Source organism: Podarcis raffonei, chromosome 1 (assembly GCF_027172205.1).
Source record: "Podarcis raffonei isolate rPodRaf1 chromosome 1, rPodRaf1.pri, whole genome shotgun sequence".
Taxonomy (NCBI): Eukaryota; Metazoa; Chordata; class Lepidosauria; order Squamata; family Lacertidae; genus Podarcis; species Podarcis raffonei.
The window spans coordinates 50,951,523-50,977,495 of NC_070602.1; the positions used below are offsets into that span (position 1 = coordinate 50,951,523).

The window sequence follows — 25,973 nt, forward strand, 5'->3', positions numbered from 1 at the left end:
TCCCTGGACACGCCCCCTCCCTCCCTCCCTCATGAATATTGAACGCCCGGCCCAGGCAAGGCAGGAGCCTCCGTCCCCGACGCAACCCGAAGCCGCGCCCACTGCCGCCCCTGCCCAATGGGAGCTCGAGGGAGGAGTTCGGGGCCGGTCGCTCAGAGCGAGTCGCACGGCAGCGCTCCGCTTCGGGACGCGCGTTACCGTAAGTAGCGTAAGGGACGAGCAGCCGCTTCTGGGCAGCAACAGGCGGGAGAGATCGTCATGGCAGCATCGACGGTGCGGGCTGACCCTTGGCTAGCGGCTGCTCTCCCTCCGGGGAAGATGCCAGCTTCCAGCGCGCTTCGTAGCCGAATTGACTTTTCCCCTTGTCGAGAGCGTAGGAAGCTCCCTTGCTTAAACCGAGTCAGACTGTTTGTCTGCATTGTCTGCTCTGGGGTTGAGCTGGGGACCCCCCCCCCCCGCATCATGCCCGCCCTGTTCTCTCTCTGCCCTTTGCAAAGTGGCCCAAGCAGGACTCTGGGTGTGCAGGAGCTAAAGACCGGGCACCGCTCAGAATTTACTCTGTACTCAGTACAATGTTATATATGTCTACCCAGAAGTAAGCCTTCGTGTTTAACGGGGTGTATTCCCAGGAAAGTGGGTACAGAATGGCAGCCTAAGCTTTGGTTTAGAGTTGGCATTGGGACAGGGGAACACGTCTTGTAAACAGTTGCATGGCAAGCAGGAATTCAACAGGTTAAGCCTTTCCTGCTATGGAAATATGGCAAAAGCTTCACCGTGACTTTCTCCCATGCCCTCCATGGAAGCCCTCACCCCCATGGCAACCATTTTGTGATTTGTGCCCACAGCACTCTCAGAATTCAAAATGGTCCCCAAAAGGCGACCCTTGGCACAAGGGATGGATCCCATCAAATATCCCGTGGAAACACAATCAGCTATGAAGCAGCCCAGTCATAGCTGCAGTGTTGATTGCACAGCAATTTTGCTGATTTTTGAGATTTTCCTGAGTTTTGCAAACAGCTGTTTGAGGCACACGCTTCCCAGCTCTTCCCATTGTCGTCATCCAGAGGCAGGCAGTTCCTTCTTTGGGGAATCAAGAAGCCCAGCAAATGGATGTAGAAGATTGGTCCATTGAGACACATGTGTTTTTTTATAGGGCAGTCTCTGGGACAGTTTCATGCTTGAAATAGCCAATGTTGCTATTGCGTGATAAGTCTGATTGTATGAAACAGATCACAGATGTTTATCTCTGGTTCCTCCATAGCCAGAACTGGTACACCCATGAGGCAAGGCGAGGCAGCCGACTCAGGCGGTAGAAGTTCAAGAGACTAAGCCCTGCCTGCCTCATTGCTTCTGCCACTGGTGGAATGCCTCCGTTTTGTTGAATTTCAGAGAGAGGGAGATGTTTTGGTGCATGGTGTTACCGTCCTTCTTCCATACCCTGCGGAATGCCCCTCTCCTGCTGGGTTTTGACCAGTGGGGGGCATTCCACCAGTGGCAGAAGTGAGGGGCATATTCTCATTTTGCCTCAGGTGGCAAAACAGGATGACCTGCCCGTGGCCAGTGTAATGCATGCTCCAGCTCTCTCCTAAGAGATCAATCTTCCAGAATATTTAGTATATTGGTGACACAGAAAGAAGAAAGTCTTCAATTGAATTACACCATTTCCTGAGGCGTAATATCTCCCATCAATTTCCGCATATCTCAAAGAAAATTGTATTAACTGCTGAATTCACAAAATATTCTTGACTATCATTATTTAAAAAGATGACTCTCAGAAGTCAGATAACTTAATTAAAGAGAGCAAATTTTCAATAAAGAGCCAGCTTATGATACTGCTGTGCGGAAATGGCCTTTTGAAATTATCTACCCTGTTTGTGGTCAGAGAAACTGGGAGGACCATTTCACTGCATTTCTCCTGGTTAAGGAGGAGGAATGGTCCTAGGGTTGTTTTCAGTGTTAAGGTTCACCATTAGCAGAAATGCAGCTTCTTTCTCTCTTCTTTAGTGGGGAGACCTGCCTCTTCAAGTGGCAACAGCCGCAAATGCACTGGCAGCCTGAGCACTATTTCTGTGTCTTCCATAATGCCCGAGACCTAGCATCATTCTGGGAGATTGGGGTTGTGGGGTTGGAATGGCAGCTGTCACAAAAGAAATGTTGGAAAAATTCTACAAGGTGGCCTTTTTCTGCAGAGGGGGTTGAGAAAGAAAAATCTCATCTGTTTTCTCAGAAAAATGTATTCTGAGAAATTCAGGTACGGTCATGAAAACACATGTGATTTCTTTGGCAAGCCTGCTCTTCTGACCTAGTCTCCCTGATGTTAGTAGACATCCGGGTATGCTTAGTGAGAAGAGATAGAGAAGATACTGATTTAGGAAACCCACATTTTGTAAGTTGAAAGCAAGCAAGGAAATTTGTCTGTTGATTCCCTTCATGCTGCCAGTTACTCTGTCAATGCAGGTGGGCCTGTTTCCTGTAGCCCATCTAATCACTCTGTAATTAAAGATTCAAGTGCCATTTTAGACTTTCAGGAAGATTACAGGGCTTCATATAAATGGGATTATAGATCCTTGGCCAATCTCATCCTCTTTCAGATAGACATCTAGAAAACCTCTTAGAATAATCTTTCGGGAAAAGCTCAGCTATCTGTAACACAGTAAAGTAGCCTTGCATGCTGTAAGGGTTTTCATTTCATTGTAAGGGAGTCAAACAGTGTACTGCATGGACCGCAGTCTAGTAGTTAGCCTATGTGTGACGAAGGCTGAGGCACTGGGCAAAGTCTGTACGTCAGTAGCAGAGCACATACTTTGAATGCGGAAGGTTCCAGCTTTGAGCCCCAACGTCTTCAAGAAGGGCTAAGGGAAAAAAACCTGTCTGAAATCCTGTAAAGATCTTGCCAGTCAGTAGACCACAGGAGGGGAACCTTTTCTAGGCTGAGGGCCACATTCTGGGGGCCTTATGCCAGGGTGTTATCCTCAGACATTCCACATACAAGAAGACTGCATGCTTATTATTGTCTTCCAAATGCCAGTTAAAAAAAAAAATCCCTTAGTTGGAGCCGGATTCAACTGCTTTCTATTTCCTGCTTCCTTGTTCGTTCTGTACATTTGCCAGTTATAAAAAACACCTGTTACCATACCCAGGAAGCCCCAAGAGAGCCAAAAGAGCAGTGAAATGAGGCATTGCACGAAAGCTTATGCCATAATAAATTAGTTAGTCTTTAAGGTTACACAAGCCTGCTATCACTAGTAGAGGAACTCTTAAAAGCTAGGGAGTTCACTTAGTTATTTTTTCATTGCAAAATATATATACAGTGGTACCTCGGGTTAAGAACTTAATTCATCCTGGAGGTTTGTTCTTAACCTGAAACTGTTGTTAACCTGAGGTACCACTTTAGCTAATGGGGCCTCCCACTGCCGCCGTGCCGCCGGAGCACGATTTCTGTTCTCATCCTGAAGCAAAGTTCTTAACCCAAGGTACTATTTCTGGGTTAGCGGAGTTTGTAACCTGAAGCGCCTGTAACCTGAAGCATCTGTAACCCGAGGTACCACTGTTTCAGTTTGCATTTTTAATCTGAACTAATGATTGGATTGTGGTTCAAGTGCAGAGAGCACTCTGTGTGGACTGTGTGTTTGCAGCAGAGGCATGCATGTGCAAGGGAGAACATGTAAATCCTTTTTTGTTTCTCCGCTGCTCAGGCCTCTAAGCTAGCTTGCGGGGAACAAGAGAGCGAGAAAAGAAAAATATAAATTACAGCTCTGTCTGTAGATGTGTCCCATCAATGCTGTGGCTTAATGAGCAACCTCAGGCTATGCCGGAAACAAAAGGGAAATCACAAGCCGGGAGTCTATGTAAAGTTTCTATCTGTTTTGGTCTTTGATATCACTCCAGATCAGAGCAGCAGAGATCAGCAGAGGAATCCTATCCACAAGCTAGATGTGCATCTCCTCCCTACTATATTCTGTATATGTGCTCAGCCCATGATGGGAGGAGAAAAGTACAAAAATTATGGATTGAAGATGACAGATACACCCCCAGCATGTCTTGAAACCCTACCAGTAGGCACCAATCACCTACTCTACTGGCAACAATGCCCACAATGTTAGCTCACACATGGAAAGTGTCAATGAACTTGGGTCAACATGAATACATCCCTGTATCAACACACATGCAAAATGACACCTCAGCATCTTCAGTCACTCAAGCATCCCTGCAGGCAGAGGCTTTAATTCCCTCACAAGTACAGTTTTAGATTTCAACACACAAAGGGGAAGAAGGAATGGTTCTCTGGGCCGGATGCCTGCAGAGGTAAACACAGCTGTCCTGGGACAAGGGATCAAGACAAGGGTTTCTCACCCAGCGAGGGGAACACTCATATGAATAGCAGCTAAAGGGGAGGGGTCAGGATCAATGATATTGACAGCAGCACCCAGTGGCTCACTCCACAAGGATGTGAAACAGGCAATGGGAGTTTGTTTTTTTTATATAATATTTTTATTGAACAATTTTTTATATAACAGAAACAAAACATACATGAACAAACATTCAACAATAATAAAACATAAAACAAGTACCATTTCATAACCCAATTTCTAAACCTTACTTCCTCGACCTCCTCTTACTTCCCGTTTCTGTATTCCAAATTCTTACAGTTATTCAGCGAAATCTTGCCTTATTTTATTATAAATTTATGCTAATCACCCTTATTCTCTTTGTCATAACCATTACTGATAGTAACCATTTGTTTTAATCCAACATCATTCTAACTGTCTCCAATTTTATAATATTTCTTTAAATAGTCCTTGAACTTTTTCCATTCTTCTTCCGCCGCTTCTCTTCCCTGGTCTCGGATTCTGCTCGTCATCTCTGCCAAGCTCATATAGTCCATCACCTTCATCTGCCATTCTTCCAGTGTGGGTAGATCCTGTGTCTTCCAGTACTTTGCAATAAGTATTCTAGCTGCTGTTGTAGCATACATAAAAAAAGTTGTATCTGTCTTTAACACCCCCTGGCCGACAATACCCAAGAGAAAGGCCTCTGGTTTCTTGGGGAAAGTATATTTAAATACCTTTTTCAGTTCGTTATAAATCATTTCCCAGAATGCCTTAATCTTCGGGCACGTCCACCAGAGGTGAAAGAATGTACCTTCCTTTTCTTTACATTTCCAACATTTATTATCAGGCAAGTGATAGATCTTTGCAAGCTTGACTGGGGTTATGTACCACCTATAAATCATTTTCATTATATTTTCTCTTAAGGCGTTACACGCCGTAAACTTCAACCCGGTGGTCCACAACTTTTCCCAATCAGCAAACATGATGTTATGACCAATGTCCTGAGCCCATTTAATCATACTTGATTTTACCATTTCATCTTGTGTATTCCATTTCAGCAGCAGATCATACATTTTTGACAAATTCTTAGTACTGGATTCTAACAGTTCAGTCTCTAATTTTGATTTTTCCACCTGGAAGCCTATTTTTCTGTCTAGTTTAAACACTTCATTTATTTGGTGATAATGTAACCAATCTCTCACCTTCCCTTTTAATTTTTCAAAACTCTGCAATCTCAGTTTGTCCCCTTCCTTTTCCAAAATTTCCCAATATCTTGGCCATTTCGACTCCATATTTAGCTTTTTAACTGCCTTAGCTTCCATTGGTGATAACCATCTTGGAGTCTTATTTTCCAGCAAGTCCTTATATTTAACCCAGACATTCAGCAGTGCTTTTCTGACAATATGGTTTTTGAAACTTTTATGCGCTTTAACCTTGTCATACCACAAATATGCATGCCACCCAAAAATATTGTTAAATCCTTCCAAATCCAAAATGTCTGTGTTTTCAAGAAGCAGCCATTCTTTTAGCCAGCAGAAAGCTGCCGCTTCATAGTACAATTTAAAGTCTGGCAGGGCAAACCCCCCTCTTTCCTTTGAATCCGTTAATATCTTAAATTTTATTCTGGGCTTCTTGCCCTGCCAGACAAATTTAGATATATCTTTCTGCCACTTCTTGAAACAGTCCATTTTATCCATTATTTGTAATGTTTGAAACAAAAACAACATTCTTGGCAAAACATTCATTTTTATAACTGCAATTCGACCTAACAAGGAAAGCTTCAAGTTTGACCATATTTCTAGATCTTTTTTCACTTCTGTCCAAGTTTTTTCATAATTGTCTTTAAATAAATTCACATTCTTAGCTGTCATATTCACACCCAAATATTTCACTTTTTTAGCCACAGTCAACCCCGTCTCATTCTGAAACCTTTCTTTTTCAATCTGTGTTAGATTTTTCTCCAATACCTTAGTCTTTAACTTATTCAATTCAGGCAATGGGAGTTTGAGCCTTACTATGGGTGAATGCCCTCACTTACCTTTGCATGCCTGGGGGGAAATGAATAATGTCATTGGCAAGGAGAGGGTTTTTGTCCACAGTGCAAACTCAACAGCACAGTTCCCTAACTAACCACTCAGCCACAGTGGCAGACAAGAAGGGGCATATTTCTTTCTTTCCGTCCTAAACCACAAGACCCAGTTGTTACCAGGAGACCCAACCTTGCAGCTTCCATTTTGGGTATCTCCCCCTCACCTTGACTCCAAAGTCTCCATTACACCAGGATTGTAGAATAAGCTGAGATTTTGGCACCCACGACAAGCCCTTCAGCAGACAGACTCAACGAGAAGACCGCACCCTAAAAGGAAAGATATCTGAATTATCATTTTCTTGTTTTAAATGTAAAACTCAGTATGACTTGCTTCATATTTTCTGTTGGCCATCCCTTCAAATTGTGAGCTTTTCCTTTCGCAGCTGTGTTCATAAGACATCTACTCCCCCACCCATCCCATACAAAAATTTACAGTCTTCAGAAACTAATCCTATACATGTCTATCCAGAAGTAAGTCCCAAGTGAATTCGATGGAACTCACTCTCTGCTAAGTGTGTATAGGAGTGCAGCCTATATGTATTTGTATTTAGTGTGTGCCTTTTTAAAAAGAACTAAAAAACATTTCATAAAGTAATTTTTAACTTTTCTGTGGTCCTTAGGAAGAAAATATACTTTTGAGCCCAGGATTTTCCGTGCTTGCTTTGGGCCAGGGAACTGAACTGTAACAAAAATGGAGAAAAGACCCAGAAAGCTTGTGTAAATTGGAACCAAATCAGAGGCATAATTTCTTGTACATATTGGGTCCAAGTTGGAACTCAGCAACAGAAGGTATTTTCAGGTTTCCAGTTAAATTAATGGTCTGGCTTTTTGAAAAATGTTAATATAGTTTGATTTTTTTTAAAATTGCCATGATGTTTTAATTCCAAAAGGATGCTACAAAGAAACATACCAGCATGTTACTAACTACAATCAAAAGCTCCGCCTGCCCCGCCCTCCGAAAACAACACTCTAGGATGAGGAAGGTAGCCAGGCTATGCATAAGAAGGTCTTTCCAGCTGCATGCCAGATGTTGGAACTAATAGCCCCACCCCCCAAATCACCAAAAGTTGTGTATCTTTTTAAATAGAATTTTTGGGTGCTTCCTAATGTAGCCTCTTGTTAGATTCTAGCATGAGTTGTATGATTCAGCAAAGTTGCCTTGCTCATGCAAGGACTTTTGCTTGTGCAGCAGAACTTCCCCTCCCTCTCTTTCCCCCAAATCTGTTCTAGGGGTCCCCTAACCCTCCAAAGCAGATGGGGGCAGCACAAGGCATGCAGGGAGAGGAGAGGAATGGAGACTCTCCATTGTGCTACTGGAAGTCCTTGTGCGTATGGGATCACTTTGTTGGATACAAGCCATTCTTTCTATGATCTCAGTTGCCCTTATTCAGCATCTGATTCCCTCTTCCAAATATTACATAGTTCTATCATGTCTCTTTTTTAAAAGACCATATAGTGATGGAGAATTAGTATCTCCACTCTCCCAGAGGGAACAGGTAGGATTTTCAACCTGGCCAATGCGCGGAAGGAAGTTCTGATGAAGACAGGAATGGCAGACCTTTCATATGTCACCAATGAAAGGGTGATGAGATTATTTGGGGGAAAGCAATGTGTTTTAAATGTGTGGTGTTCATCCAACCTAAAAATCTCTTCATCCTCCTAAACATTGTTTATGACAGCTGGCACTGATGGGGAGTCTGACAACAACTGAAGGGTCACAGACTGCCCATTCCTGCCAAAAAAACCCCAAAGCACCATTTTAAGCCAATAAATCTATAGTGATCTTCCCCAAGGAATCCTGGTGCTGAAAGGATGTGATGGAGGACTCCAGTCCTTGACAAAGAACTTTTCTATGGAGGGAAATGGTGGCATCTACACAGGCTAAACTTTGCACACGAACAGAGAAGTTGTGTGCTGTTCTAAGCAGACCGTTTTCTTTCATAGCTGTCCTTAGATGGCCTGATAAAAATATCTCTATCAGCTCTTCAGAGAGTAAATTTGTAAAAAGAGGTTGAACGCCTCCACAGCATAAATAAAAAGCAGCAACCCAGTCATGTTTCATCCTCCTCCTCCCAGTTCAAATAACATTGTTTTAGTCCCTGGCAGCCTCACCCCATGGTAGGTAATTACAGACTTTAACTTGGGGAAAACAGAGACGAAGTGGAGGAAACCCTCATTAGAAAATCATCTTTCAAACAGAAACCCCCAAATGTAATGTCTGCGGCAGCATGCCAGAGCCGCCACAACTCATCAGAACAAAGCTTATGCTTACTCTGTGATAAGGGGGTGAAGTGTTAAAGAGAGATTTCATAGGATCACTTTGTTAAAGTTGTTCTGGGGAGAGGAGGGCTTTGGGAGAATTACAGTGCTTTCAATAATAAAGAATGCTCTCTCTTTTTCCTTTTTCATCCTCACTCTTCCTATATGGGCAGAGCACTCCTACATAGATCTTATGCACCACCACCTCAGAACTAAAAGGGAGGGGTGCACCCAGACCCTCTTTCTATGCTAGGGGTGAGGAAACTGTGGTCCTCCAAATACTGTACTCCAGCTCCCACCATCCATTGTCTGTTGGCCCTGCTGACTGGAGCTGATGGGAATTGAGGCCTAAAGCATCCCAAGGGCCACTGGTTCCCACCCACTCTTGTTCTATGCAACTGTGCTTCCAACCTGTGGATCTGCCACTATCATGTTTAGTTTAGCTCTGTGAAAGCTTCAGGCTATGATTCTCAGGATTTTGATTTCTGCTGCCACATCTGAAGCAGTTGAAGAAACCTCCAAATTGCGCCTCACAAAGAACGTTGTTCACTCCAAATGCATTGGGCCTAATGAACTCTCCATCTCTGATGTTCTTTCTTTCTTTTTTATTCACCTCTGATGTTATTTAGCTTATGTGTTTTTTGTTCTGTTTTTTCATCGTTCCTCTCCCCCACCCCCAATCCACACACACTGGTGTCTTCCTCCTTACATTTGGGGGAGCCCGAATGACACGGGCTCAATTTCTGCCTTTAGGGCATCTGCTTAGGGGTAACAGGGGTAGGGTGGTTTAATCAGATTTTCATCTCTGTGTAATGCACTGGCTGAATTTTAATATTCTTTTCTCACTTCACAGAAGGGAGCCGAGAAAAAGGTTTTTTTTACCTCCTGGCCTTGCCATTCAGATATGTTGACATTTCCATTTGGTCTTTCCTCTGATGCAGAGTTTTGACGTCAGGTGGGCTGGTTAATAGCTTGAAGTGTATATGACTCACTCAGCAGTGGGGTGTGCAATGGGATTTGTAGCATGGCCTTTCCTCTTTCGTATTGCTTGTTAGGGCTGCGTGTGTGGTTTTTTTAAAAAAAATAAATAAATAGCATGAAACCTGATTCACAACTTGAGAGGAGGTGCAGCTCAGTTCAGGCTCTAATAGGCATCTCCATGGCAACTGGTTTTACAGACATACTTGAAATGTCACTATTACAGCAAGCCGTCATCATTGTCCCTTTCGGTCGGCTTTGGCAAGCATCTGCTCCCTCTAGAAATCCATCTAGCCAATCAGGTCGCAGGACTCGCTTTGCTCAACCAAAACCCATTGCTACGCACTGGAGTTCAAGCTATGTTTTCTAAATCAAAGCAAACTGAGGTAGTTTCATATTGGATCAGACTTTTGTTTGTTTGTTTGTTTGTTTGTAAGGAGCAGTTATAAAGTGCCGCTGTGAGGTTGGTGCTAAGTGCCTTACATAAAACCGTAGCAAATGCTGTTTTGAGGTAGCAAGTTGATCATGTTGAATTAGCTTGCTGCGTTGTTGCTAGGCGCAAGTGGAAGTTTTTGCATGGTTCCCATGTAAGAATGCATGCTAAGCATTGTGGTTACGTCAGGACTGGATTACTGCAATGCACACTATGTGAGACTTCCCCAGCGCTTGTTCCAGAAGCTGCAATTAGTGAAGAATTCTGCAGCATGGTTGCTGGCAGGAGTGAGGCATTGTCAGCATATAACACCTGTGCTTGGAAATCTACACTGGTTTCCAGTTTTCTACCAGGTGTAGCAAGGTATTACTATTAGTAAATAAAGCCCTTAACAATTTAGGACTATTTATCTGTGAGATTGCATTGCCCCATATTGACTGCCTAGCTCTGTGGAACCGGCACTGTTACACGTGCTACAGAATACCTGTTCTGCAATAATATCTGTTCTGCACTTGTAAGAAATCAATACCCCCCCCCCTTTTAAAAATATTTTACTTTTCAGGTTTAAAAAAAATTACAATCACACAAATTAATTTCATTTTCCAATAAAAAATGCATAATTTGACTTCCTTTCCCCTCCTCCTGTGGTTTCTTATGTTTTAATTTTCATTACTGCACCTGCCACTTAATTCCATTTATTAACTGTTCCCAATGTTTTCCTTAATAAATATATTCAGCTGCTTGTTTTACATTAATCCTGCTAATGAACTTAGTTGTTTACAATATTTTTCAAATAATCCACAAATCTTTCCCATCCTTCGTTAAAAGAAATCAATCTTTTAGCATGGCAGCACCTACACTTTGGAACTCCTTGCCTTTTGACATCTGGCTTAAAAGAATGAAGCAAGATAAAGCGTATGATAGCTCAAATCTTGAACACTTGCTGACAGCAGATCATGTAAAATATCCTATATTATTTTGAGGGGGAGGGACACTATAAGGAACCTTTAACTATACTTGCAGATGTGGCCCTAAAGCCAGCACTTCTGAAGGACATGTGCCTATGGAGGGTGTGGCCAAAGTGAAATATTGGCATAGCCAAAGTCAGTGTGTGTCAATCACACACACGGTCAGAGACACTGTGCAGATCAGCAGAGAATCAGAGAGAACATTTTCCACGTGCTGGGATGGACAGAGTGGATTAAACCTACAGGAAAGGAAGAAAAGGTTTACCCTGTTCTCAATTTCTCCCAAGTGAATAATAGTAGTTATTGATACCAGGTCTTCACAAAGCAAAGATATCGTAAGGAATAAAACATTATGACCTTTTTTTTTTTATTTTTTTGAGGTCAGAAACATGACAGTACCCTGGAGGCCCTTTTCAAAGATTCATGGCAGCAGAGAATAGCTGCTGGGAGAGAGCGTGTTAGCAATCTCTGCAGTTTATGACTTGCCTACTTTAAACAAACTTTAACAGCTAGGAGATGTTCCAGCTGAAGCGCTTGGTTGGAAATTCCATCCATCAGAGCAATTTTTCTCCTCCAGGCATGTACAGTTGATGTGGCAGCTTTGAACCTTGTCACGATGTTCCCCTCTGTTTTCCCCTCCCCAAGTGTGTTAAGTGATCGATGCATGTGGATTTGTGGACCCTATGCCTGGTTTGCACAGATCAGTGGTCCTGATAAGAGAGCTATGTAGCTTAGCTTTTTAGAAAGACCACCTCATAATTTCAGAACCTCGGTTAAAGAGTGTGTTGATCAGGAATGAGGACTGGCAGCAGGATAACAGTACATGTTTATATTCTACTCCTAAGCTTAGTCCAGCGCAGAGATAGGAATGTCTTAGCTATCTCAAAATGCAATGCCCCAGAAAGGCAAGGAATGCTAAATTGGATATATATCAGTGCAGCAACTTCATGATTACACAGATAATATTTATTATTAACGTATGTTTATCTTATTATTATATTTTAAATTTTTAACTATTTATTAAAGCAATTTATATACTGCTTAACTACAATAGTCTCTAAGCAATTTACAGAGATACAGTAGAAAAAAAGAGAGGCAAAGCTATAAAATCAGTTGCTGGAAACCACAGGAAGAGAGACTGCTCTTGCACTTAAATTCTGCTTCCCACAGGCAACAGGTTGGCCACTGTGAGAACAGGATGCAATTGGCCTGATCCAGCAGGCTCTTCTTATGTTCTTAAAATCAAATGCCAATTAAAATGCCTGCTGGAACAAAATCCAGTACTATACTGAATAATTATAGCACCAGTAGTCTACCACTGCCTGTGAAGTACTGCATGGAATCAATGCAGCTGCACTTTTGGGAATAAGTCCCATTGGATTCAATAGGACTTATTTCTGAGTAGGCATGGTTCACTTTGCACTGTACATGTATACAACTGGACTATGCGGGACTTGGTTTTGATCCAGAAGAGCTCTGCCTATGTTCATATGGCAAACGGATGTACTTAGCCAAGTGTTATCCCTGATCAGACTTGCATCTTTATTTTGCAAAGAGCTCCCCAAACGGTTATTGTGGTTTTGGGTTTTTTATATTTCTAGTAAGAAATAAAATAAATATGAAAATCCCAAGGTCTGGAGATGAAAAGTGGTTGCAAAAGGCCAAAAGAGTTGACCCGCAATGACTGTAACCTAAATTGCTCACTTGTGGTTGAGGGCTCTGAATGGCTTTTTAAGGAGGGTTTCAAAAGGGAGTGGGAGGCCAAATGCCCCTCCTGATGAACCAGTGGCATTGGCTTTGGGAAGGGTTGACCCAGGGATGCCACAAAGGGAGGAAATTAAAACCTGTCTCCTCCTAGATTATTCAAAATTGAAGGCCGCAGAGCAAAGGCCCTTGTAACAAATGCTGGCGTGAGACTGAAAATAATTTCCTTTCATGTGCAAAATAGTGTTTAGATAAGGAGAAATACCAAAATGAATGAAAGCCTGGAGATGGAATGGGTAGAAGGAAGAATACACACACACACACACACACACACACACACACCCTAAATGCACAACCGTTTCTGTTTTTTTTTTAAGAAGAAAAATTTCAAAGGAAAACCTGTTACTTTGGATCTGGAAACAAAGCACAGAGAATAAATGGTTGCATCAAAACTTCTGCATTTTTTAATCTCTGTGATGTTTCTCGGAGACCTCCATCTTGCCTAATCCTGCACTGTGATCCACATCTATGCTGCATACAGTAAGTAAACCAACGATGACACACCAGCCTGCAGAACCAGAAAGGTTACTCGTTCCCAGTTATAGGGTGGTTTTATTTATTTCATTTATAATCCATACTTTCAGAAGATCAAAACAGCAGCCGTGGTGCTCTCCCCTCCCACTCCCACTTGATCCTCACAACAACGATGATAAGGTAGGTTAGACTGAGAAAGGGTCATCTGATCAGCTTCATGGCTGAGTGGAGATTTGAACACAGAACTCCCCAACCCTAGTCCAACACACTAACCCAGGAATAGCCAAGGTGGTGCCCTCCAGATGCTCTTGGATTGCAGCTTACATCAACCCTGACCACTGTGGAGTGGATGAGAATTATGGTCAAATATCCATGTTGGCTATCCCTGCTCTATCCACTACACCACACTGCTTCTCTTTAGGTTCTTGGTCTGTTAGGCTTTCATAGTAGTGGTGGCAAAGAATTTGTGAAATATACGTAGCTCAGTAGTGCATGAGATGTATTTTAACTTTATAGTATTTGTTTATAAAAAACATTTATATAACACCAATTCATTGATGGAGATGGAGAGCCAGCGTGGTGTAGTGGTTAAGAGCGATAGACTCGTAATCTGGTGAACCAGGTTCGCGTCTCCGCTCCTCCACATGCAGCTGCTGGGTGACCTTGGGCTAGTCACACTTCTCTGAAGTCTCTCAGCCCCACTCACCTCACAGAGTGTTTGTTGTGGGGGAGGAAGGGAAAAGAGATTGTGAGCCGCTTTCTTCGGGTAGTGATAAAGCGGAATATCAAATCCAAACTCTTCTTCTTCTTCATACAATATAACATGGCAGTATATACAATAAAATAGAAAACACACACAAACCAGGGCTGTAGCTCAGGGGCAGAGACCAGGGTTCAAATCCTCCAACTCAACCATGAAACTCGCTAGGTGACCTTAGACCCATAACTATCTCTTAGCCTGGCCCACCTCACATGGTTGTTGTGAGGATGCACTGTGGAAAGGACAAAAACTATGCATCCCACCTTGAAATCATTTGAGAAAAGTGTGTGTGTGTGTGTGTGTGTGTGTGTGTGTGTGTGTGTACACACTCACCTAGAATATTTGTATTACTACTGTATTATTACTGGCATCTTTCATTTAATCTCCTATAAAATTCTGATTAATTATCATGGCAACTCAGTGTCATGTATAATATTATTATTATTACAAATTATTAGCCGCCTTTCACCCTAAGGTTACAACAATTTAAACACAACATGGATATTAAAATGCAGCATCAAACTGTATCAGAAACGGATTGAAACAACTTAAAAGAATTTTTTTTAAAGGCAACAGGAAATGTCTAGTGGGGGAATGAAGGTAAGTGAGGTCAGACCACAGCATAAATGGAGGCCAACAGAAACGTTTCCCTGAGTGCTAGCTTAGTTAGTTCCCTGAGCGTTGTGCAGGAGGCTCACACGGTGCTGGTAGTGAGATTTAAGGATCTGATAAGCTGCCCAGCGATACCCCTTGTCTTGGGTTGATTTTCCCTTGTCCTTCCATGTCGTCTGCTATCCTCCCTTGTTTTAATGGTTGCCTGGGGATAATTTCTGCCTTGGATCATACAAGCCCAATGCTGCAATTACTTTCTGACCTCAAAGGCGAGTGTTTCCAAATTACACTTCTTCATAAAAAGCCACTGTCTAGTGGTGTGTGTGTGTGTGCAAGCGCGCTTATTTTTATATACCTAAACAGTTAAATAGTGGGTGTGGATGAAGAGAGCCGAAACGGAGGAAGTTGCGGGGAGGGGGTGCTGAGGGGGGAAGGCCAGTTACCATGTGGACATAGCAGAAAGGAGGGAGAGGAACAGAAAGGAACTTTTCCCCAAAATGGCCCGAGCTCAGGGATGGAAGAAATGGAAGAAGCACTTCATTGTTGTCGCCACAGCATTTGCCAAGCTGGTATCTCCCCCCCCCCCCCCGATGTTTTGGATAGCTGTGCTGACTGGGCCTGGTCGGAGTTGTAATCCAAAGCATATGAAAGGTACCAAGTTGGCAGATTTTTATTTATTTATTGCATTTATACACCATCTTTCTTTCCAAGGAGCTCAAGGTGGCGTATATGGTCCTCCCCTTCCCATTTTAGCCTCACAACAACCCGCTGAGGTAGGGTTAGGCCAAGAGACAGTGACGGGTCCAAGGTCACCCAGTGAGCAGCATGGCTGAGTGGAAATTTGAACCCTTGTCTCCCAGGTGGTAGTCCAACACTCTAACGGTTACAACACACTGACTCTCGGTGCTAGGAATAGCAGTGGATTCTTTCCAGCTCACCATTTATGCTTGCTATTATCTTGTGAGGTAGGTCATGCTGCTCCTGGGCCTGTTGTTCTTCAACATCTTTATGGATGAAGGTATTGAGAGGATGCTCATCAAATTTGCGGATGACACCAAATGGGGAGGAGTAGCCAACGCCGCTGAAGATGGAATCAGGATTCAATTTGATCTTAAGTTGGAGAACAGGACCCAAATTAACAGAATGAATTTCACTGGGGATACATGAGCAGGAGAGGGCTGTTGCACTCGTATCCTGCATGTGGGCTTCTCTTGGACATCTGGGTGATCCCGGTAGGAACATAATGTTAAAGCAGATGGGTCTTTCAACTGATCCAGCATAGCTCTCCCTATGTTCTTAAGGACTTAACACACCGGATGTAAGGATTTCTGCCAAATTTCACATAACTTTACCTTCTCATTTACTCTTTTTAAGTCTCCAGCATCATTCCCTCTCTTTCTGATGTATGAATGTGAGTGCCATTGCTTAAAATGCCAAAATGGCACTACCCCACCCAAGAGGGAGATGTTATTGCTGTGTTGTCTGCCTAGTATAGCCTGTTAATGTCAAACTGGTGCTCTCTCCTCCATTTCAGAATGAGCTGCATTCTAATCCGAGGTGAACTGAATCCGATCTATAGCTTATGGGGTTCCTTAGTATGCTGGAAGAGGGGGCAAGCATTGCGTACATCCTTCTTTTCACACATGCGCCCACACATACTCACCGAGGGAAAGGTGCTGCTTTGTCAACCTTGATCTATACAAGCACTTCCCTGCTCCATACAGGGATTAATTCAAGACAAGGCAGGGGATAGTGGTTCTATCCTTGACATATTGTGCAGATCCAGTTTTCTGCAATAACCATAAAAGGAGGCAGGGGACATAATGTGATCTCTTGGCGTAGGAGAATTTGTGGCTTCCCTAGATTCGATTGAACAATCCTTTCCCACCTACCAGCATCTGCCGGGTATCAGTATCCAAGACAGAAGCCAGAGGTACAGCCCTAGTAAATTCCAATTCAGGTTTTTTTAATTAATTCTGAGCGTTTTCGTTCCTTTTGGGGTCCTGGGGTCAATCAGCCATCTACAGCCTGGGGGGCAGAAGCGTAGTAAAATTCAAATAGCACAAAAATGGCTTCCAAAAATCCCCCTGATCTCTCCCCTCCTCCCGCTATATATCTCCTCCATGCACATCTGGATAAAAGCTTGCACTCCAAGAGCAACAGAAAGCATTAGCTTTGGGCACCAAGCCCCCAGAGCAGGGCTGTGCTCCCAAAAAGCATTTCACATGCTTGCATCATATGGCAGCTATGGAAGGAAGAGCTTCTGGGCCATCCAAAGATGGTGTCCTGGCAACTGCTTCTGCCCCGTAGTGTTGTTGAGTCAGGAAGTAATGGAAGGTGTGCTATTTTATTCTACTTGTTTATTGCCGTCATTTGCTTGCGTTGTGCCAGATAGACCTTCCTCTGCCTTTCAGATGCTGATGCTGCAGGCAAGGCTGAACCAGTCAGCCAAATCTGGATCCGGCCATTCAGCTGCATTGCTGGCAAGAGCCCTCACTCACAGGGTGGGGGCCCAGACACACGGATGAAATGCACACCCTCCTTCTTCCCCTCCACAAACCTAGAAGATATCAGTGGAATATTTCTTAGGGATCTTCCCCCCTCCCCCTCCTTTGGTAGGAGGCTAATAAATCCCCCTGGATGTGAGATGACCTTTATTCTAAGAAAATTGTTGGAAAAATGAATGCGCGTGATTGGCTTCAGCTCGCAGACTGCGCTGGCACACAATAGAAAGCCCTGAAGAGGATGTTTATTGACAATGAATTCCTTGATTGAGCAAGTAATCAACCCCTTTTACAGTGCTTGTAAGATGCTATTTTATGGTAATTTACTTGCTGGAGTGTCATTTATGGGGTAGGCAATCCACAAAGAATGCAGCCAGGGTTGCGAGACACCCGTTCACCATCTAAGAAAAGGTGCAGACAGAAGTTTAGGGAACAGATAAGGAGAAGCAAGAGGGGCAAATGAGCTGATCCCCTGCCATTTTAGATTCCATGTTTCCCCAATACCATGTGTCAGAGAGGGCCCCAGCAGCCTCAGATGTGAAGGGGGCTGACAACACCCAGAGACCTTCATCTCCACCCCTGGCCCCACAGCTATGACTTGAATGGGCTCAGCTGTCTTGTCCTTCCCTTTAAAGAGATCACCACACACCACTCAGGCCTGTAGAGAGCCTTCAGCCACTTGTGTGGATCTGAGACTTCTGGAGCAACAGACGGTGTTCCTGTTGCCATGGCAATATTGCAAGTTCCTTCCAGGTCTTTTGCCCATCTCATTTTGCTCTGCTACCCTTCAACAGATGCTTTTGTGGGGTGAGGTGGGGCTGGCACAGGATTGCTAAGGGACCCCCTTGTTCCTGCTGCTCAAGGTCTTCCATCCTTGAAAATACCTTCTGGCCTCCCCAGGCACATCCTGTGCCAGAACACAGGAGCCTTGGATTTAATTAGATGCTATCAATAATTGGGGTAGGAATGGAAGGATTGTCCATTTCAGTTCTCTCAGTTCTCATTTTTCCAACCTTACAATCACTTATCCACATTTCTGCAGCAATTTGCATTAAAAAAAAATCCTAATAAAGATTCTTCAGCATTTTAGTGCAACTTTCTCCTAATAAGCACACTTTTGTCTGCAGTTTTGACTCATGTACATATTTTTGCAAGCAATTTCTCCTAATACAATGCATTTTTGTACAATAGTTTTAGTAGTATATTTATTTTTATACACATTGTCTCCTAATGTATGCATTTATTGCATTATCCAACGTTTGGTTGGAGAATTGAATTGCAAAAATTGGATAAGCGCACATTTTGAAGGATGGCTATCATATTGTTCTGGAAAAGTATGGAATTGATAGATTTGGCTTTCAATGTGGACTGAATCAAATGTCTCTTGCATCTTTAAATGAGTCTTCAAATGGGTGTCTCTGAACGTTATTATTGTTCTTTAATGTTTGAGGTTTTATTACGTTGCCCGAAGTGGCTGGGGCAACCCAGTCAGACCAGCTTATTATTACTATTACTATTACTATTATTATTATTATTACTATTATTATTACTATTAACATTAGTAAAGGATAGCTCACAAATTGCCATAGACTAACCCCTCATAGTGGTAATTTGTCACCTATCCCTTTCCCCATAGAGGGAAATGGAATCAACTTAGACACACACACAATCACTCCCCTTCCCCTTTGGCCTAAATCCAACAGAAGGGTAACTCTTCAATCCTGTAAGTGCTTACTTGAGAGCAATTCCCACTGACATCACAGCCACACCATACATTTAAAGCATTATTATACCACTTCAAACAGTTATGACTTACCACAAGGAATTCTGGGAGGTGCTGTTTTGTTAAGAGTGCTTGGAATTGCACCTCTCTGATGGGTAAAGCACTTTTTTGAGGGGATGGGGAACCAAAGGTGGTATAAATGTACTGTAAACGTATGGTGTGGTTATAACCGAAACTCAGTGCAGCTTACTTCTGAGTAGGCATGCCTTGTAAGTGTAGCTATGCCCATTTATTTCAACAGACATAGGCACACATTCCTTTCCGCCTTGCACCTCTGTAGACACAGATTTGTCTGATTTCTTCATCTGCTTTTACTCTAATCCCAGCCTTGCCTCCCTCTGCCCTGTGAAGCAGACACAGCGCCTACCCAAGGAAGTTTCACAAGGAATGGGAAACACATGTGAAAGAAGGAAGGCTGTTCTGTTCCCAGTCGTGTCTGTCCCTTCGTAGATGCTTTCCCCTTCGCGTCTAAAGAAAGTTGGTGTTCATAGAAGTTGGAGGTGATGATGCACAGGGCTCTGCTTCTCCTAAAGCGTGCATGCATCTGTGATGTCTGCATGCACAGGAGCCTACGTATGCTGGTTTATATACATAATACATGATACATGTCCATATGGATGTGTGTGAGAGGAAAGGTGTATGAATGTTCTTGGGAAACTTAAAATTTACACTGTGCTTCTCCCCAGAAAAGCTTATTTGACTTTAAGGGATTCCTTCTCTGACGATTGGACCAGGTGGTGGTGACACATACTTTTCAGCTTGCATCACAATCATAAATGCTAAGATTGATGGTTCTTCTTAGGTTTGCTTGCAGGGAATACCAGGGTATGTTGCGGCCAGCTGACCCACAATGCTGCGTTGCCTGCCATTTTTCTCTGAGCAGGTGGTGGTTTTATGTTTACAAAATGCAGCTGTGACGCCTGCAATCTATATCAGAAGACCTGCGAGGGAGATGAGTGGTTTCTCAATGCTTTCCCCCCCTCTGTTATTTTTTTCTCATTCAAAATCTCCACCCAACTGCATTTTTTTTCCTGGGGTGGGGGACCGTGAGGGGGGTAGGATTCAGAAAGCCCTCTGCATCAGGTCTTCCAGGGCAGATGGTGATGACGATTGCAATTTGTATACCACCCTTCATCATATATGGTGAATCTGCTGTTTACGCCGTGCAGGACTGTCAACTTTAAAAAATTCATACAAACCATGGAAAAATACTCTATGCTTTTCTCTATGAGAAGAGAGTAGCCACTATGCTCTGAGTACGGAGGATTTTAAAGGAACTTGGCATTGAGAACTGTATCAGTTTACACTGTAGATAGAAGTGCACTTACTTAATTGCAGGGAAAACATTGGGAACCTGATGTGCAGCTTATTTAGCCTAATGGCTAATCCAGCCCTGGAACGGACATTTCCTTTCGTGGTGAGGATAATGTGTGGATCTGAGAAGTGTACCAAGGGAATCTTAAGAAATGGGATACACTGAATACTGAAACTAGACCCACACATATGACAGGCCCAGGGCTTCTTCAGTAACTGATTTATTTTTAGCTAGTTTGCAACATCTGATTTCATCTATCAAACTTGTGAAGATATAGAAGCCACAGAAGTGTTTAAAATAACATACCTTGAGGCAACATCTGTCATCTCCGAAATTAGGAGGCGGAGTGAGGCTTAGGCTATGTGAAGTTCACTTCACTTCTTGGGCTGCCTTTGAGTACAGAGTGGTGCCCCAGCCGTGTGTCCCCCGGGCACTTCTGTGCAGAGATTTTCACAGTTTAGACTCCAGGAAGAAAAGAGTCAGGAACATTTAGTAATCCTTTTCAGCCTTAATTAGATTTCCTTTACATAAAAGCACTCTTGCAAGGGAAATTCAGAGTTCACTTATATTTTGTTTTCTAGCTCTCTATTTATGATAAGGGGGAGGAGATTTCTGACTTTTCATTCCTTAGCTTGTCTCCATATTTCTTTTTAAAAGGGAGGGCGCAGTAGAAATTTCCAATCGATAGTCTTTCTACTATAGGTGATAAAATAAGAAGTACTGCCTTAGACCAAGTAATAGTGTTAGACTGTCTGTTCTAGTATTCTTTACTCTTGCGCCCTGAAATCTTTTTAACTTGAAATATCAGGGAGATGCAAAGCAGATGCTGTCTGGTTCTATCTTCCAAACAACCACAGCCCAACACCAAAAACAAATGATTTGTGATCCTAATTCTATGTTGGATTGTGGACACTGTCTTTCAGAGTTAATACTCTATATATCAGGGGTGGGGCCTTTGGCTCTCCAGATGTTGTTCAACTCCAGCTCCCATCAGCCCCAGCCAGCATGGCTAAACAGTCAAGGATAATGGGAGCTGAAGTCCAACAACATCTCAAGGCCAACCCTGCTCAGTGTTATAGGTACATTACAGAATCCCAAGAGAGAAAGAGATTCCAACAGCACAGTGTAAACTACAAGACTTGAGTGTGGGCTCAGGACATGTAAAATTTCCGGCTTTTCCCAGGTTAGGATAAATGCAAGTGATGTTGTTGTAAGCTCACGCTAGGAACTTCAATAAGCTGCACATGCAATCTCTTTTATGTGTACCATATCACCATGGAGAAGCACTAGCAACATTGTCAATGCCTGTGCATTGCTTTACAGTTTCACACTTTTGATTTATGTGTGTTAAACCCTAGCACCATCTCACTTGCAGCCACTGACTGACCATGTGTGTGTGTGTGTGTGATATGTCAGTTGATTTCCTGATATTCAGTGGAAAGAAATTATGAGGGCTTTTTTGCTCAGTGCAGAAGTATAGAAAAGCTGCCCTCTGCTGGCTGGACAAAGCACATTTCCCTTTGTTCTTGATGGGCTGCTTCATATGAAGTTATCCTTTTATTAAACAAAAAACCTATTTGCATTGTCAGTTGTGAAGTGTGACACAGATACTTATTTTTCACAGGTACAAAAAGCCAGAATGCTGGTGTTAACAGGACATCGGGACTTATTTTTCTGACACAGAGGTTATTTCCATGGAGAAAACACAGCATGTGTGAAGCAGCCTTTATAGATGGTGGATACTGCACAAGTGATAAATTTTAGGCTGGTGATCAGTGACTAGGCCATCTGTTTTCAATATGCATTATTATAAGTGCATAATGTAGGGTGAATGTTCTCAAGTCACAACTGCCCAAAGATAAGCCCGTAATGCAAGATATTTTAGTAAACAGAAGGAATGAAGAACCTCCTGCATTATCATGCCAATGAAAAAAACATGAGGATTTCCCACAGGCAGCAGTGCAGGGCTAGCCAATGTGGTGACTTCCTCATGTTGACAGAGTACAAGCCCATCAGAAGTCCCGAAAACATCCGGAGGGCACCATGTTGGCTATCCCAGCAGTTGTGGATGAACCTTAAGTAAGATTTTAACACGTTAACAGTGTAGAACAAGTTAGAGAGCAACTGTTACAGCAAGTTTCCTATGAAAATTGGGATATAATGGACCACTTGGAGAGACCTGGGACCATCTGACTACCTTCTTGTTGTGTTTGTCATTCACTTGATCCTCATGGAAAAGAACTTGGGCAGCTTGCAACACCATAGCAGCAGGTAAGCTTAGCCGAGAACAGGTGACAAAGAGATAGCACTTCAGAACAGCAGCAGCGAAGATGACCTATTTACCTATAGATAGCCTCGCTTTGCATCAGTGGAGTACTGGAAATAGAGCTGGGAATAAAGCATAGCGTTTGCAAAAAGCACAGCCTCGGTTGCGTGCTTTTACAACTTTTTTTAACTCTCAGTGACTGAACCTTGCAGGAACCTCACATTTTCCTGGCTCAGCTTGAACTTCTTCAACTCTACATTTCTTGGCTTGTATCCCAAGATTCTTCAAGCCCCAGAAATGGAGACACTCAACAAAGTTTTAAATACAGATGTGGGGGGGGGGGATGAGAAGAGATGGGGGAAAGGCTTCTTGCTCCACCCAGGGTCAAGGGGATGCATGTTAAGTACATACTACCAGTCATGTGCATTATTATTTTTTTGTTTAAAGCAGCTTTTAAACAAAAGTTCTGAAGTCTCTTGGGAGAAGAGCAGATACTCATAAATGACAATTGTTTCTTCCTAGTTTCATATTTCAGGATCTGGAAGTAGCATGAATTTAATTTTCAGTGAAAAGAATAGGGGGAGATAGAGCCCCCCCCCAATTTATGCTGTTGCCATGGCTCATTTAATGGAGGCAGCTAAGTGAAGAGGGCCCAGACCTCCAACCTGAAGGGCTCTCCAACAGAGGCAATTATTTTTCTGCCTCCTGAGTGCGAAACAAGAATAGGAAACCTGTGGCCCTGTTGCTGGACTACAACTTGCATCCTCCCTGCCCATCGGCTGTACAGGCTGGGGCTGCTGGGAACGAGTTTGGAGGGCCACAGGTTCCTGTTAAAAACGCACCGTTTCAGAAAACCCACCACGACTGTATTGAGGGGCCCTTGGTTGGTTCCCCCTCCTTCCATCCACGTATCATCCATCCTTCTCTATAGCCTTCTCAGACCTGCTCTGCTGCAGGCACCTTCACTGCACTCTTTTCGGCACCTGCTAGAAACATTCCGGTTTAGACAAGCCCACCTTAATGCTTATTTTAATCCGTTTCAGTATTTTAATTTGTGTGTTTCAAAGTATGGTTGTGTTTGGCCCCCCTTAATTTTCTGGTTTTAACTTTTTGTAAAGCGGTTAACCCCCACCCTCCAACCAAGCGGTGTATAAATCTTATGAAATAAATATAAATGAATAAATGTGCGGGGGTGGGGAGACTCCGCTTCTGCCCTCATCCCTCCACTGCGTTTCCTCGGCTCCGTATTTGTTACGGGCCAAGAGAGGGCGCCAGAGGAGAAGAAATGGCGACGTCCAAAGCGCGGCGCAAACAAGGCAGGCGGCGGCCGCGCTGCGCTGTGCTTCCCGCCGCGCAACCGGCCACCCGCAGGATGCGGCGAACTTGGGCGCCGCCGACACTCCCTCGGCTGCTAAAGTTGGGGCTTTCCTGCTGCTGTGCCGCCCACTCGGCCTTTCCCGCTTCTCTGGAACCCTACGGAAACCCACCTCGGGAAGTCTTCTCCCCTGGCGAAAGTCCAAAAGCCCCGTGACCTCTCGGGGATTCCGGGCAAATGGGAAGGAGGGCGAGTCGGAGGCCCGATCCGCGCCTTAGGATCCGCCTGGCAGTCTGCAGCTTCAGCGGGGAGGGAACGCGGAGGACTCCGCATGTGCTTAGGGCACCAGCAAAGCAGAAGCGCCGGAAAAGGAGAGGTTTCCTAAATGTATTTCTTAAGAATTTAATATCTATATTTAAAAAGTAGTTCTCACCGGGAAACTCACAATTGTGTTAGGTTTCCTTACACTCCTCTCCACATTCTGTCCTCATTTTCCTATTCTCTTTTTATTACTTAATCCCCACCTAAATCAGGGGCTGTGCCTCCTTGCCAAGGCAAATCGAAAGAAGGCGTCATTGACCCAGCTTTGATGGACTTGTGCAGAATTTGGCAATCAGAAAATCGAGAAAGGAGCTGTTTTAATTTCTGCATACAAGAAAGTTTTGTGGCATTTTGAGATATATACAGTGCTTTTTTCCTTAAAAAATCTTTAGGGGTACTCTCATTTTGACTCAAGAAAAAAACCACCATTTTATTGTTCAGATCGGGGAAAATAAAAACAGTAAATGGACAAAAGTCCAAAGATAAACAAAATGTTTAGGGGTATGCATACCCCTGTGTGTCCCCCAGAAAAAAAACACTCGGGATATATAATTTAGCATTGTTTTTATTTTGAATTACATAGGGGTAACCATAATTTTCTCAGTGTTTAGGACCTCTAAAGGTCTTAATCCAGCCCTGCTCCCAACTCAAAGAGATCCAATAGGCAAGGCACCCCAGGAGGTAACCAACACAAGCATTTAAAATCAGGAGCTAGACCTTGCCCCACCATATAGTTGTTGGTTCATAGGAGCAACCTCATCATTTCAGGCCTCATGACTAGCTGCCTCTACCCACTGAGACCTCCTACACTTATGGGCCATAAGCACTGTCCCAGTGCAGCTCTCTCATTCGTTTCCTCTGCCCGCTCTCTGTGGCTTGTAATGCAAGCCAGAACTGGGCCTCCTTCATTCCTGGCTTTCATTCTGGGGTCTCCTGATTTCTGTTGGAAGCTGCCCAGAGTGGATGGGGCAACCCAGTCAGATGCCCTGGTACAAGTAATAAATAATAATAATTCCATTTCTGAATTGACGCATGGCTCGCAAACACTCATCAATTACATCACTTCTGGGCACCACTGGGCACAGTGCAAGTCTGACAGGAATTTCCTGAATAGATAACCGGACACCACTTTTGGCCACAGATTCCACATGATTACTATCCTCTTGTTGTGAGCGGGGGGGGGGGGGGATAAGCATTATCATTCTGTGGGCAGGAGAGCTAGATACTACTGGGTTAATGGGTGGTTGATGCTTTCATATCTACTGGGGTAGCTGGTGTGGTGTCCAAGTGTTGTTGGACAACAGAGCACATCACCCCTGACCACTGGCCATGCTGCCTGGGGCTGAACATCTGGAGGGCACCTTGTTGGCTACCCCTGAACTATAGATGAAGCTGTCAACCACCAGTTGACCCAGTAGTATCTAGCCCATTTAACCCTTGTTATTTTCACAGGCAGAGGGAGATAGTACAGCAAACTCCATAATGGAGTATGAGCTACCACAAGCTCCAAAGATAGTATCCTAATGTCCTCACAGCCCTGGTTATTCTGATGACCTCCTTTTCTACAACAGTAATCTTCTGCCACGACAACTTTCTGCTCATGTATAAAAGCCTGAGAGAGAACAGTGTCGTCACCACCAGTGCTACTCTAAAGGCATCAATCTGTCTGAAGGCTAAAGCAACAGGCAAGACCAGGGATGTGGAACATACAAATACATGCAGAGAGTAAAGAAGTACTCCCAGCTGCTCACAAGTTCCTATTCAAATTATGTGGGTTGATGGGGTTTTCCCCCGTTTGGAT

General features: G+C 43.6%; 1 long non-coding RNA gene across 1 annotated transcript; it reads left to right on the top strand.

The window, feature by feature from the left end:
• Positions 1-126: 126 nt before the first annotated feature.
• LOC128413218 (uncharacterized) lies at positions 127-23,057 on the top strand. Its single transcript, XR_008330278.1, has 3 exons — positions 127-199; positions 7,041-7,209; positions 21,895-23,057. It is a non-coding gene; the product is annotated as an uncharacterized LOC128413218 (long non-coding RNA).
• The last annotated feature ends 2,916 nt before the right edge of the window (positions 23,058-25,973 follow it).